At 35.3% G+C, this 15,182-nt stretch overlaps 1 protein-coding gene across 3 annotated transcripts in view; it reads left to right on the top strand.

The window, feature by feature from the left end:
- Positions 1-15,182, top strand: part of SEC22A (SEC22 homolog A, vesicle trafficking protein) — a 78,172-nt gene that overhangs the window by 21,448 nt on the left and 41,542 nt on the right. The gene's annotated exons all lie outside the window — the stretch shown is intronic.

Here is a 15,182-nt window from a genome sequence, read left to right as displayed (position 1 = left end):
ATTATTTCATTAAAAAAACAAACTTTAATAAGAACTGAATAACTCTTGAAAATGAATTACTTTTTTCCTAATATTTTAAAGCAAGTACCTGAGAGAATATAGACATTTAAAGTAATTCTTTTTCCCAGTGTTTTATACAGTAATCCACCAGATATGTGACTAATCAGGAAAATACTTTTAAATAGCAATCTCAGATGAACTCTAAAGTTTTTCTAGAGATGAATAATTGTAATATGTTAATGTACATGTAAAGTGCTTTGCATTATGTCAAACTGAGTACATTCAAGGCCAGATTTCTTGACTACCACAGAAAATGGGATCATCTACTTGAACCTCCTCTTCCAAATAAGAAATACCATCCTTAACAGTTGTGACAGATTGAAAACTTCTGCTTAAAAATGGAAACCTCATTGTTGTATAAGGCAGCTTGTGCCATTGTTGAATTTCTTGTTTAAAAAATTCTTCATTATATTTTGAGCTAAAGTCTGTTCCCTGTAATATTGACCTGTTTGTCTAAGTTCTGTGACTTTTCCTTGCTTTTTGGCTATACCAGAAAAGCACTTCAGAACTTTGAAATCAGCAACTCTGTCTCCTTTCTATCCTATTAGTAAGATCAACTCATATATAATCAGTTTCTTTAGCCTTTTGGCCTGTGACATTTTAAAACCTCCCCAACCTGGAAGTTTCCTCTGCATGTGCTTTAGTTTGTTAGTGTTCTTCAAATGTGGCATTCAGGAATGAACACAACATTTCTTGGGCTGATTAATACAAATTATGGGAGAAAGAGGGATGCACATTTCCCTAAAATAATCCACTCAGGAAACAGACCAGAAAACAGACCAGTACTAATAACAAGCCCCAGGAGAGAGGAGGTGGATCAGTATTCAGAGTTGTTACAATTCAGGGTTCTCTAAAATGCCCAATTTCCAACAAAAAGTTATAAGACATGCAGAGGAAGAGGAAAGTATAATCCATATACTAGGGGAAAAAAGCAGGCAATAGAAACTGCCTGTGAGACTAATCAGATGTCAGATTTAACAAAGACTTCGAAGTAGGCATTTTAACTATGTTCAAAGAACTAAAGGAAATTGTGACTAAAGAAGTAAGGAAGGTATAACAATGATGTTATATCAAATAGACAATATCAATAAAGAGAAATTAAAAAAAAATTTTAATGTTTATTTATTTTTGAGAGAGACAGAGTTTAAGCGGGAGAGGGACAGAGAGAGAGAGGGAAACACAGAATCGGAAACAGGCTCCAGGCTCTGAGCTGTCAACACAGAGCCTGATGCGGGACTGGAACTCACAGACTGTGAGATCATGACCTGAGCCAAAGTTGGACGCCCAACTGACTGAACCACCCAGGTGCCCCAAGAGATAGAAATTTTAAAGAAAAAGAACCAGGAGGAATTTCTGGAATTGAACAATACACCTGAAATAAAAAATTTACTAGTGGGGCTCAAGAGTAGATTTGAACTGGCAGAAGAAAGAATTAGCAGACTTGAAGATAGATCAATAGAGATTATTTAATCTAAAGAAAAGAGAAAAAAGAATGAAGAAAAATGAACCTCAGGAAAATATGGGGCACTTAAGCACACCAACATATGCATGATGGGAGAACCAGAAGGAGAGGAGAGAAATAAAGAAGCAGAAACAGTATTTGAAGAAATAATAGCTAAAAAGTTTCCAAATTTACTCAAAAACGTGCTCCTCCAGGGAGTTCAATGAGTTCCAGATAACCATGCAAGAAATCCACAAATAGATGAATTATATTAAAAATGCTGAAAGACCAGAGCACCTGGGTGGCTCAGTTCATTAAGCATCTGACTCGATTTCAGCTTGGGTCATGATCTCATGGTTGTAAGATTGAAACCCACCTCCACACTCAGCACACAGCCTGCTTAAGATTCTCTCTCTCCCTTCCTCTGCTCCTCTTCTCTGCTTATCCTCTCTCTCTCTCTCAAAAACAAAATGCTGGAAGACCAAGACAATGAGAAAATCTTGAAAGCAGCAAGAGAAAAACAATTTGTCACTTATAAGGAACCCCAATGAGATTAACAGCTGACTTCTTAACAGAAACAGTGGAGATCAGAAAGTCACAGGACAGCATGTTCAAAATGCTCAAAGGAACAAAAAAACTATCAGTCAAGAATCCTATGTACGACAAAGCTATCTTTTTGTTGTTGCTGTTTATTGTTTTTGAGAGAGAGTGCACGTGTGCGAGTAAGGGATAGGCAGAGAGAGAGGGAGAGCGAGAATCCCAAGCAAGTTCCATGCTTTTAGCACAGAACCTGACACAGGGCTCAATCTTACGAACTGTGAAATCATGACCTGAGCTGAGATCGAGAGTTGGACATTCAACCGACTGAGCCACCCAGGCACCCCAGCCAGCAAAGCTATCTTTCAAAAGTAAGGTGAAATAAAGACATTTGCAGATAAGCAGAAGCTGAGAGAATTTTTGCTGGCATACTCAAAAGAAATACTAAAGGAAGTTCTTCAGGCTGAAAGCAGGTGATCTAGACAATAATTTGAATCCACACCAAAAAAAAAAATCAAAGAGCAATAGTGAAGGTAATTATAAAAGACAGTTATTTTTCTTTTCTCTTTTGTTCACTGGTGTAAAAGGCAATCGTTTAAAACTGTATATAATGTATTATTGAGCCTGTAACATATAGAAATGAAATATATATTTTGCATAACAGCACAGAGGAGGTGGATGGGAGCAAAGGTGCATTAGGCTAAGGAAATGACTCCAGATGGTAATTTGAATCCACAGGAACAAATGAAGAAAGCCATAAGTGATAATAATTCATATTAATAAAACTTACAAAAATATAATTGCTGTCCTTAGCTTCTTTGAAAGACATAAAATTATGTAATGTTATGACTATAACAGTGTATTTTGGTGTTTGTAATGTTTATAATATATATATCACAATACCACAGAAAGGGAAGAAAGAGGATAGAGCTATATAAGAGTAATGTTTCAATAGCTCATTGGAATTAAGTTAGTATAAATATTAAGCTGTTTCTGATAAGATGTATATGATAAGTACTAGAGTAGCCACTACGCAAATCACTCAAAAAATAGTGAAAATCATTAAAAATATTAAAGTAATGCAGTATTCACTTAATGCAAGGTTAGCAGTAAAGGAGAAATAGAACAAAGGACATGTGACATATAGAAGTAAGTAAAATGGCAGATGTAAATCCTCTATGTCAATAATAACTAATATGATTGAATTTAAAAGTGTCTCTGAATGAAACATTCCAATCAAAAGTTAGATATTATAAAAGTAGATTAGAAAAATAAAAAGAGATTGAAAGTAAAAGGAATAAAAAAGATACATAATGCAAGTAGCAACCAATTGATGGAATGGCTTTTTGATAGTAGACAAAATAGACTTTAAGGCAAAAATTGCTACTGGAGATACAGAAGGACATTTTATGATGATAAAAGATTAAGGTATAACAATTATAAATATATGTGCATTTAACAACAGAGCTCCCAAATACGTGGCGCAAAACCTGCCAGAAATGAAGGGGAGAAACAGACAGTTAAACATAGTTGAAGGCTTAATATCCAACTTCCAATAATGGATGGAACTAGGCAGAAGATAAGGAAATAGAAGATTTGAACAACGCCATAAACCAACTGGGTCTAACAACTACAGAACACTCCATTCAACATTAGAAAATACATTTTTTTATATGGTTATTTTTGAGAGAGAGCATGTGTGTGTGGGGGAGAGAGCAAATCCCAAGCAGGCTCTGCACTGTCAGCACAGAGCCCAATGCGGGGCTCAGTCTCACAAAACTGAGATCATAACCTGAGCCGAAATCAAGAATTGGATGCTTAACTGAGTCACCCAGGCACCCCTAAAAAATACATTCTTAATTGCACATGGAACATTCTCCTCTGAGATAGACTTTATGCTGAGCCAATTGAAAAAAAAAAACCTTCATAAATTTAACAGGTCAAAGATAATACAGAGCAAGTTCTATAACTACAGTGGAATGAAATTAGAAATTAATAGCAAAAAAGAATTTTGGAAACTCATAAGTATATGGAAATTAAACAATATATTCCTAAATAATGAATGGATTAAAGAAGAAATCAAAAGGGGTATTTATACTTGGAGATGAATGAAGGTGAAGACACAATATAATAAATTCTGAGATGTTGCTATAAGTTGTACTTAGAGGAAATTTTATAACTATCAATACCTGTATTTTTTAAAAAGGAAGATCTCAAGTGAATACTGTAACCATCTGCCTAAAGATACTGGAAAAAAGAAAAGCAAATTAAACCTAGAATAAGGAGGAGGAAGGAAATAATAAAGATTGGAGCAAAAATGAAAATGAAAATAGGATAGGAAAAATCAATAAAACCAAAAACTGGTACTTTGAAATGATTAACAAAACAAACTTTTAGCTAGATTGACCAAAAAAAAAAAAAAAAAAAAGGAAAAAAGAAATTACTGGAACCAGAAATGAAAAAGGACATTTCTTTTGATCTTATAAAGGATTTTAAAGGAACACTGTGAACAGCTGTATGCCAATGAATTAGACAACTTTGATGAAATGGACATATTGCTAGAGATAGACTACTGAAACTGACTCAAGAAGAAATAAATAATCTGAATGGACTTAATAAGAATAGGGATTAAATTAGTAATAAATTACTGACAAAACCCTAGGCTGAAATGGCTTCACTGGAGCTTTTTACCAAACAGTTTAAGAATTAACCAATTCTTTACAAATTCTTCCAAAAAAATAGAAGAGTGGGAACACTTTTCAACCCATCTGTGAGGCCAATATTATCCTAATCCCAAACCAGATAAAGATATCACAAGAAAAGAAAACTACAGACTAATATCTCTTATGAATATGGACAGCAGTCCTCAACAAATGCTAGCAAACCAAATCCATCAACATACAAAAATGACTATGTACCATGACCAAGTGGGATTAATCCAGCAATGAAAGGTTGGTTTGACATAAAAAATCAGTTAATGTAATACACAACAGTAATAAAATAAAACCAAAAGCACATGATCATCTCAGTAGATCAAGAAAAAGCATTTGACAAAATCCAACAGACTTTCATTATTAAAAATACTCAACAAACTAGGAATAGAAAGAAACTTCTTCAACCAGATAAAAGGCATCTACAAAAAACCCACAGCTAGACTCATACTTAATGGTGAAAAACTGATGCTTTCTTCTAAGATCAGGAACAAGATAAGGATGTCTGCTCTTACTACTTCTATTCAACGTGGTACTGGAGGTTCTAGACAGGGCAGTTAAGGAAGGAAAAGGAAGAAAAAAGCATCTGATTGCAAAGGAAGGACTAAAATAACTCTTCATATATGACATGATCTTGAGTATAAAGAGTCCTAAAGAAGCCACTGAAACTATTAAAACCAGCGGTTTTAGCACGGTTGCAGGACACAAGATCAGTATATAAAAGTTGACTGTATTCTGTATGCTACTAATGAACAATCTGAAAATGAAATTAAGAAAATCCGAGCAATTACTGGATGAGACAAGACAGATTATACTTTCTATTGTTTGCAATTTAAAAGAAAGAAAATCCCTTACAATAAAACTACAAAACATAGAAATTAAAGAAAATCTAAGTTCATGGAAAGAGGTCCCATGTTCATAGAGTAGAAGACAGTATTGTTAAAAATGGCTGTACGTCTCCAGTTGATTTATAGATTCAGTGAAATCCCTATGAAATAGCTATCTTTTTGGCAGAAATTGACAAGCGGATCCTAAAATTCACTTGGAAATACAAGGGACCAAAAATAGTCAAAATAATCTTGAAAAGAACAAAATTGGAAGATTCTCACTTCCAAACATACTACCAAACTAGGTAATCAAAACTATGTAGTTCTGGTTTAAGGACAACAAAATAGAATTGAGAGTACAGAAATAAACCCTTAGTTTATGGTCAATTAATTTTTAACAAGGATGCAGGACAATGGTGAAAGAATAAACTTTACAATTGATGCTGGGACAAGTGGATGTCCACATATAAAGGAATGAAGTTGGACCCCTGCCTCACAAAATATATAAAAACTAACTTAAAAATGGAACAAAGACCTCAATTTAACAGTAAAAACTATAAACCTCTTAGAAGAAAACATAGATGTAAATTTTTGTGACTTGGTATTAGGCAATGTTTTTTTTTTTTATATTTGACACCAAAAGTGCAATGAAAAAAGAATAAGTAATTAAGGTGGACTTCATCAAAGTTAAAAATTGTATTCTTCAAAAAGACACTGTCAATAAATTGAAAAGACATTTCACAGACAAATCATATATCTTCTAAAGGATTTGTGTCCAGAATATGTAAATCACACAACAATAAAAAGATAACAGTCCAATTTTAAAATGAGAAAAGGATTTGAATAGATATTTCTACAAAGAAAATGTGCAACTGGCTAATTAATACATGAAAAGATGGTCAACATTATTAGTCATAGTGAAATACAAAGCAAAATGATAGGAGGTACCTCCTCACGCCCACTAGATGGCTATAATTTAAAAAAAAACTAACAAGTTTTACCAAGGATGTAGAGAAATTGGAACCATCCTATATTGCTGGTAGGATTGTGAAATGATGAGCTGCTTTGGAAAATAGTTTGGAAGTTCCTCAAAAAGGTAAACATAGAGTTACCACATGACCTCGCAGTTCTACTCTGAGGTACATACCCCAGAGAGTTGAAAATGTAAGTCTAAATAAAAACGTGTACATGCATATTTATAGCACTATTATTCATAGCAACCAAAAAGTTGAAATATCCAAACATCCATCAGCTGATGAATGAATAAACAAAATATGACATAAGCATGCAACAGAATATTATGGAGGAAAAAAGGAATGAAGTATTGATGCATGGGACAATATGGGTGAACCTTAAAAACATTATGTTAAGTGAAAGAAGCCAGGTACGAAAGGCCACATATTTATAGTTTTATTTATACAAAATGTCCAGAATAGGCAAATCTATAGAGACAGAAAGTAGCTTAGTGGTTGACAGGAGTTGGGAGGGGTACAGGGAAATAGGCAGTGACTACTAATGGTTATGAGATTTCTTTTTGGAGTGATGAAAATTATGGAATTAGATAATGATTGCACGATTCTGTAAATGTACTAAAAACTTGTGAATTATATATACCACTAAAGGGCAAATTTTATTGTATTCAGATAATATTTCAATTTTTAAAATCAATAGTTAATGAGAGTTACTACTTTGAAGACTTCTACTTACAGTAGTGATGCAGTAGGTAATTCAGACCAATAGTTTCACAAAATACATGTAGGAAAGCTGAGTGGAATGTATATATTCTATATAATATGTAGGTCTAATATGATACAGAATTTAATTTAAAATATAATCTTCCTGAAGTCTTTGGAGATCCAACAAGATTACTAAGAATTACTGGTGGAGGTCTAAAGAGATGAACTTAATGTTTGGAGCTACTTTTACCAATTCTAGAGGGAACAGCTGATAGCCACCCAAGACTAGGGAGACAGGGATTAGAAAGCAGGACCCACCAAGCTGATGAACCTTATGAGCAACCTCCAGCTTTTGGTGTGGACCTTGGATGTCAGTGCTCTAGGAATGTGAGTAGACAGGAAGATGAAGTAGACAGGCTTTTTGTCAGGACTGCAGCTTAGTCTTGAATCATACTGGTCTTTAAAATTGGATTTAGCAGATTCCATAGTGATGTGCTCCAAAGACCCTGGCAGAAGCAAACAAGTACCTTTCCTAGAATAGTCACATAAACTTCAGATTGTATCTACAACAGTATTTTGAAAATAGAGTGTTTGGTAAACAGTGAAGTAACCAGGCATAAATAACCAGGCACTTGGAGAGATTAGGCTACGTGAACATGAACAATTACACGCACACACAGTCTCATAGGAGTCATGGAAGTCAGAGGACAACTTAATGATATCTTCCAAAGGATAAAAGAAAATAACTGCAAATGTGGAATTCTGTGCTTGACAAAAATATACTGAAAGAATGAAGGGGCAAGAGTGGATATCCTTTCAGTGTTCCTGATCTTACCAATTTATATAACTGCTTTTTTATCAGGTTGAGAAAATTCTCTTATATTCCCAGTTTGATAAGTGGTTTATATCAGGAAGTTGTATTTTGTCAAATGCTTTGTCTACATTTATTGAAATGGTTATATGATTTTTCTTCTTAAAGTCTTTATGTGGTAAATTACATTGATTGCTTTTCAAATGTTAGACCAACCTTGCATTTTTGTGATAAAACCCCACTTGGTCATGATATATTACCATTTTTATATATTTGTCAGATTCAATCTGCTAAAATATTTTAAGTTTATTTTGAGAGAGAGAGAGCATGAGCAAGTAGGGGAGGGGCAAAGAGAGAGGAAGAGAGAGAATCCCAAGGAGGCTCTGCACAGAGACATGGGGCTTGAATCCACAAACTGAGATCAGGAACTGAGCTGAAACCAAGAGTCGGGGCTTAACTGACTGAGCCACCCAGGTGCTCCCCAATTTTGTAAAATCTTAAGATATTTTGGTGCCTCAATTTGCTAAAATATTTTACATTTATTTTCCTGAGGGAATTGGTTTGTGGTTTTCCTTTTTTGTAATTGTCTAGTTTTAGTGTCAGGATAAAATTGGCCTCAGAGTAAATTGAGAGGCATTCCCTCTCCAATTTTTTTGGGAAAGGTTTCTGTAGAAATTTTATTTCTTTTTTGTTCAGTATGTGGAAAGAAGCCTTTTGAGCCTCTGGTTTTCTTTGAGGAAAGGCTTTTAGCTACAAACGAATTTTTTTTTTTTTTTTTGATGGATGTAGGGTTATTCAAGTTACCTATTTCTCCTTAAGTGAGTTTTAGTAGTTTGTTTCTTTGAAGAAATCTGTCCATCTCAGATGCCAACTTAGTAGTTTGTTTCTTTGAAGAAATCTGTCCATCTCAGATGCCAACTTTTTTGGCATAAAGTTAATATTCTCTTATCCCTGTAATGTCTGTAGAATTGTAGTTTACAACCATTCCCGTTTATGATGTTGGAAATTTTTGTCTTCTGCATTTTTCTTCTGATCATTCTTATTAGAGTTTAGCATTTTTGATATTCTCAAAACACCACCTTTTGGTTTCATTGACTTTTTATTGTTTTTGTTTTTTATAATTGGTTTTAATCTGATTTTTATTACTTCCTATCTTCTTAGGGTTTAATATCCTCTTCTTTTTCTAGGTTCTTAAGGTAGAAGTTGAGTTTATTTTTTTAAAAAGTTGAGGTTATTTTTTATTTGAGATCTTACTTCTTTTCTAATAGGCATTTAGTAGTATATATTTCCCTCTAAATATTGTTTTAGCTGCAGTCATAAATTTTAATATATTATATTTTCACCTTCATTCTGTTTAAAATGATTTTTGATTTCCCTTTTGATTGCTTTTATGATCCATGGGTTATTTAGAAAAGTGTTATATAATTTTAAGTATTTAGAGCTTTTCCAGACATCTTTCATTTTTTAATTTCTTTTTTTTTTTTTTTTTAATTTTTTTTTTTTTTTTACGTTTATTTATTTTTGGGACAGAGAGAGAGACAGAGCATGAACGGGGGAGGGCCAGAGAGAGAGGGAGACACAGAATAGGAAACAGGCTCCAGGCTCTGAGCCATCAGCCCAGAGCCCGACGCGGGGCTCGAACTCACGGACCGCGAGATCGTGACCTGGCTGAAGTCGGACGCTTAACCGACTGCGCCACCCAGGCGCCCCTCATTTTTTAATTTCTAACTTCATTGTGGTCAGATAACAAATTTTGTATGATTTTAATCCCTTTAATTTATTGAGACTTGTTTTGCTCTCTCAGAATGTGTTCTATTTTGGCCATTTTTCTGTGTTATGTGTTGAAAAGAATGTGTATAATTGTAGGGTGGAGTGTTCTATAAGTGTCATAAAGATCAAGTTGGTTGATACTGTTCAAATCTTTTGTATGCTTTCTGATTTTCTGTCTACTTCTCTCAATTACTGAAAAAGTTGTGTTGAAATGTCTGACTAGATTTGTGCATTTATATCTTTATCCTTTTAGGTCTGTCAGTTTTTATTTTATATATTTTATAGCTTGTTAAATATTTAGGATTGTTCTTTTGGTGCATAGACTTCTTTGTCATTTGAAATGACCTTTATTCCTAGTAATAATCTTAATTCTGCAATCTATTTTATTAATACAGCCATTCTAACTTCTTTTTTAAGTGTTGGAATGATTTATCTTTTTCTGTCATTTTTCTTTTAACCACTGTGTCTTTCTATTTACAGTGATTTCTTGTAGGTTTTAGTTGGGTCTGTCGGGAAAAAATCCAGGTTGATCGTATCTGCTTTTTATTTAGGTGTTTAGACCACTTAAATTTAATGTGATGGTGATGATGATGATGATGATGATGATTTTAATAATGTGATTATTGATGTGGTTGTGTTTAAGCCTACCATCTTGGCTATTTTCTTTTTATCCAGACTGGTTTTGGTCATCTTTCTCTTTTTCTGCCTATTTTTGGATCCATTTTCTGTTCTGTATTGACTTATACCTCTTCGTTTCATTTGTTTTTACAGTTGCTTTAGGGTTTATAGAATATATCTGATATTTCATGGTAGGGCCACTAGGTTTAAGCCAGGAACTACTTCTCAAATTGAAAACAGTTTTTTTGTTTTTTGTTTTTCTTGGGGTTTTTGTTTGTTGGTTTGTTTGTTTTTTGCTTACAGGCCATGTCATTGCTTCAAAACCCAGGAATCTTTTTTATGATTCTTTCTTTCCAAATTTGCTACAGAATTAAAACATTGTCTCTTCTTTGTATATTTTGGACACCATTAGATATCATGAGGCCTAAGGACTGAGTGACAAAGTGTCCTGTAATGCAGTCTCAATCTTTCTGTTGCTTTGGCTCTCCTCAACCATTTTCATTCAGTGAACATGTTGGAGCAGTGTACCCAAGTCTAGTAATGTTGCTTTTGAAAACTAGAAAGGCATACTCAGCAGTGTATCTTTTCTTAGTGGTGTGGGTTGCATGGTGCAACTTAATCTTTACTTTCACTATACCCTAGACTTTTAACCACCAGGAACTTGACTGAAAGCTGTAGGCTTCTATAATTTTATTATTTTCCACACTTTGGCATACATGTATCATCCCCAGAGTATCTAACCTAAGGCATAAACTATCTTTTCTTCAGATCCTATCAGCATGGGGTCATCAACAAAGTGAGCCAATATAATGTTATATGAGGTGTTAAATGTTGGGTCCTTGTTCAGGGTGCCTGGGTGGCTCAGTCAGTTGAGCATCTGACTTCGGCTCAGTTCATGATCTTGTGGTTTGTGAGTTCGAGCCCCACGTCAGGCTCCATGCTGACAGCTCGGAGCCTGGAGCCTGCTTTGGATTCTGTGTCTCCCTCTCTCTCTGCTCCTCCCCTGCTCACACTCTGTCTCTCTCTCAAAAATAAATACTAAAAAAAAAAAAAAAAGATGTTGGGTCCTTGTAGGCCAAGAGTCAACAGATTTTTTTCTGTAAATGACCAGATAGCAAATATTTTAGGTTTTACAGGCTAAATGGTCTCTGTTGCAACTACTCCACTCTACTAGTATAGTACAAAAACAACCGTAGTCATTATGTAAAAGAATAGGTGAAGCTGTGTTGCAGTAAGGCTTTGTTTGCACAAATAGGTGGTGGGTTAGATTTGGCCTGTGGGTCATAGTTTGCCAACTCCTGCTATAGACTAATCTCTGGCTCAGAGTTGATATAACCTAGTGGCAATATAGTGAATATACTGCTATCTCTATCAAGTAAAAGCAAAAATGATTCTGATTTTCTTTTAATTAGGATAGAGAGAAAAGTGTTAGCAAATTAGTACCTACATGTTATGAAATTAATTGATCCATGTGGAGACTGTGTCTGGAAAAGCATGCAGTTGGAACCCACAGTAATATGTTGTCATCCTCTAAGACACTTCCATTTTGGAGCCTTCAAATGCAGTAAATAGGTGTGTAGTAGGAATCACCATCTATGCATATATTAAGAAGCCTTGGATGATGACACGGATTTCTACAGTTACTTTAGGGAATAATATTTTGATCAGGTTTGGGTAGGGGAAGCTCCAAGACTTATGTTGGCCTTGGGGCGCCTGGGTGGCGCAGTCGGTTAAGCGTCCGACTTCAGCCAGGTCACGATCTCGCGGTCCGTGAGTTCGAGCCCCGCGTCGGGCTCTGGGCTGATGGCTCGGAGCCTGGAGCCTGCTTCCGATTCTGTGTCTCCCTCTCTCTCTGCCCCTCCCCCGTTCATGCTCTGTCTCTCTCTGTCCCAAAAATAAATAAAAAACGTTGAAAAAAAAAAAAAAAAGACTTATGTTGGCCTTTCCTTCTCTAAAGGTTTAATTCCATAGGTCTGGCAGTCAGTGTTACTGCCAGAATATCTGTACATTAATGTACACACTCAGGATCTAGAAGATCAATTTTTTTTTCAATATATGAAGTTTATTGTCAAATTGGTTTCCATACAACACCCAGTCCTCATCCCAAAAGGTGCCCTCCTCAATACCCATCACCCACCCTCCCCTCCCTCCCACCCCCCATCAACCCTCAGTTCTCCGTTTTTAAGAGTCTCTTATGCTTTGGCTCTCTCCCACTCTAACTTCTTTTTTTTTTTTTTTCCTTCCCCTCCCCCATGGTCTTCTGTTAAGTTTCTCAGGATCCACATAAGCGTGAAATCATATGGTATCTGTCTTTCTTTTATGGCTTATTTCACTTAGCATCACACTCTCCAGTTCCATCCATGTTGCTACAAAAGGCCATATTTCATTCTTTCTCATTGCCACGTAGTACTCCATTGTATATATAAACCACAATTTCTTTATCCATTCATCAGTTGATGGACATTTAGGCTCTTTCCATCATTTGGCTATTGTTGAGAGTGCTGCTATAAACATTGGGGTACAAGTGCCGCTATGCATCAGCACTCCTGTATCCCTTGGGTAAATTCCTAGCAGTGCTATTTCTGGGTCATAGGGTAGGTCTATTTTTAATTTTCTGAGGAACCTCCACACTGTTTTCCAGAGCGGCTGCACCAATTTGCATTCCCACCAACAGTGCAAGAGGGTTCCCATTGCTCCACATCCTCTCCAGCATCTATAGTCTCCTGATTTGTTCATTTTGGCCACTCTGACTGGCGTGAGGTGATATCTGAGTGTGGTTTTGATTTGTATTTCACTGATGAGGAGCAATGTTGAGCATCTTTTCATGTGCCTGTTGGCCATCTGGATGTCTTCTTTAGAGAAGTGTCTATTCATGTTTTCTGCCCATTTCTTCACTGGGTTATTTGTTTTTCAGGTGTGGAGTTTGGTGAGCTCTTTATAGATTTTGGATACTAGCCCTTTGTCCGATATGTCATTTGCAAATATCTTTTCCCATTCCGTTGGTTGCCTTTTAGTTTTGTTTATTGTTTCCTTTGCTGTGCAGAAGCTTTTTATCTTCATAAGGTCCCAGTAGTTCAATTTTGCTTTTAATTCCCTTGCCTTTGGGGATGTGTCCAGTAAGAAATTGCTACAACTGAGGTCAGAGAGGTCTTTTCCTGCTTTCTCCTCTAGGGTTTTGATGGTTTCCTGTCTCACATTCAGGTCCTTTATCCATTTTGAGTTTATTTTTGTGAATGGTGTGAGAAAGTGGTCTAGTTTCAGTCTTCTGCATGTTGCTGTCCAGTTCTCCCAGCACCATTTGTTAAAGAGACTATCTTTTTTCCATTGGATGTTCTTTCCTGCTTTGTCAAAGATTAGTTGGCCATACGTTTGTGTGTCTAATTCTGGGGTTTCTATTCTATTCCAGTGGTCTGTGTGTGTCCGTTTTTGTGCCAATACCATGCTGTCTTGATGATTACAGCTTTGTAGTAGAGGCTAAAGTCTGGGATTGTGATGCCTCCTGCTTTGGTCTTCTTCAAAATTATTTTGGCTATTCGAGGCCTTTTGTGGTTCCATATGAATTTTAGGATTGCTTGTTCTAGTTTTGAGAAGAATGCTGGTGCAATTTTGATTGGGATTGCATTGAATGTGTAGATAGCTTTGGGTAGTATTGACATTTTGACAATATTTATTCTTCCAATCCATGAGCACGGAATGTTTTTCCATTTCTTTATATTAGAAGATCAACTTTTAATTTAGGATAGGGGTCCATCCAAGTTGACCTACCAAAAGACAGATTATGAAAAAGTCCATGTATTGCTTGACTTCTGTAAGTCCCCACTTTAACCTGAAGACTGTAATGGTATCCTGGATCACCAGACAGCAGACACTTGAAAAACGGGGGAATCTGGGATTTGATATTGTTCTAAGAAAGAGAAGTTTTTTTTTATTAAAGTAATACACAATTAGAACTTATTTTAATATTAACATAAAGTTTTCTTTTAATCCAGACCAAGCCTGCATAATATTTTCTGTAGTCTCTGAGTTTAAGTATGTTTTCCTATTTTAGCTTTTTTGTTTTCCTAAATAAAATTATTTACTTTATTTTGGAGTCTGGTTAATAGTTATTTGACAGACATTACTTTTCAGGTCTTTTTCTCTGTTACATTTTGATTTCTTGACTTTTTTCTCTTTCTGACCTTTTGACTCCTCTTCCAACAGTCTAGTGTGAATTTTTTTCTATATTATTATTTTCTTAAGTCTACATATACTCGATCACAGGGTCAATATGTTAAGTTAAATACCATGTCATACTTTTACCTTTTTTGTTTTCTTTTTGAAACATTTTATTATGGAAAAAATTTAAACATATACAAAGTAAACAGAATGGCATAATGAACTGTTAGGTACTCATCACCCAGCTATAACTGTATCAGCATTTTGCCATTCTTGTTTCATCTGTATCTCCATCCACTCTGCACTCATCTACTTGATAATATATTTCTGTGGTTCTTTAAGGGAAATTAGCACATACTAAAATGCACAAATCTTTGTCGTGTGGTTTAGATACACAGATATATTTGTGTAAACCACACTCTGTTTTAAAGTAGAGATTTTATTATTCAGGTATGAAAGGTCAACAGATCAGAAGACATCTGCCACTGAAAAGGTAGTTTGTTATACTCCAGTCCCAAGAGAAGGGTGCATACTACACCAGGGACCACGTGGGGAAGTGTTAGTGTTGGTCAGGAG

This window comes from Lynx canadensis, chromosome C2 (assembly GCF_007474595.2).
Source record: "Lynx canadensis isolate LIC74 chromosome C2, mLynCan4.pri.v2, whole genome shotgun sequence".
Taxonomy (NCBI): Eukaryota; Metazoa; Chordata; class Mammalia; order Carnivora; family Felidae; genus Lynx; species Lynx canadensis.
This window is presented reverse-complemented; position numbering and strand designations above follow the sequence as displayed.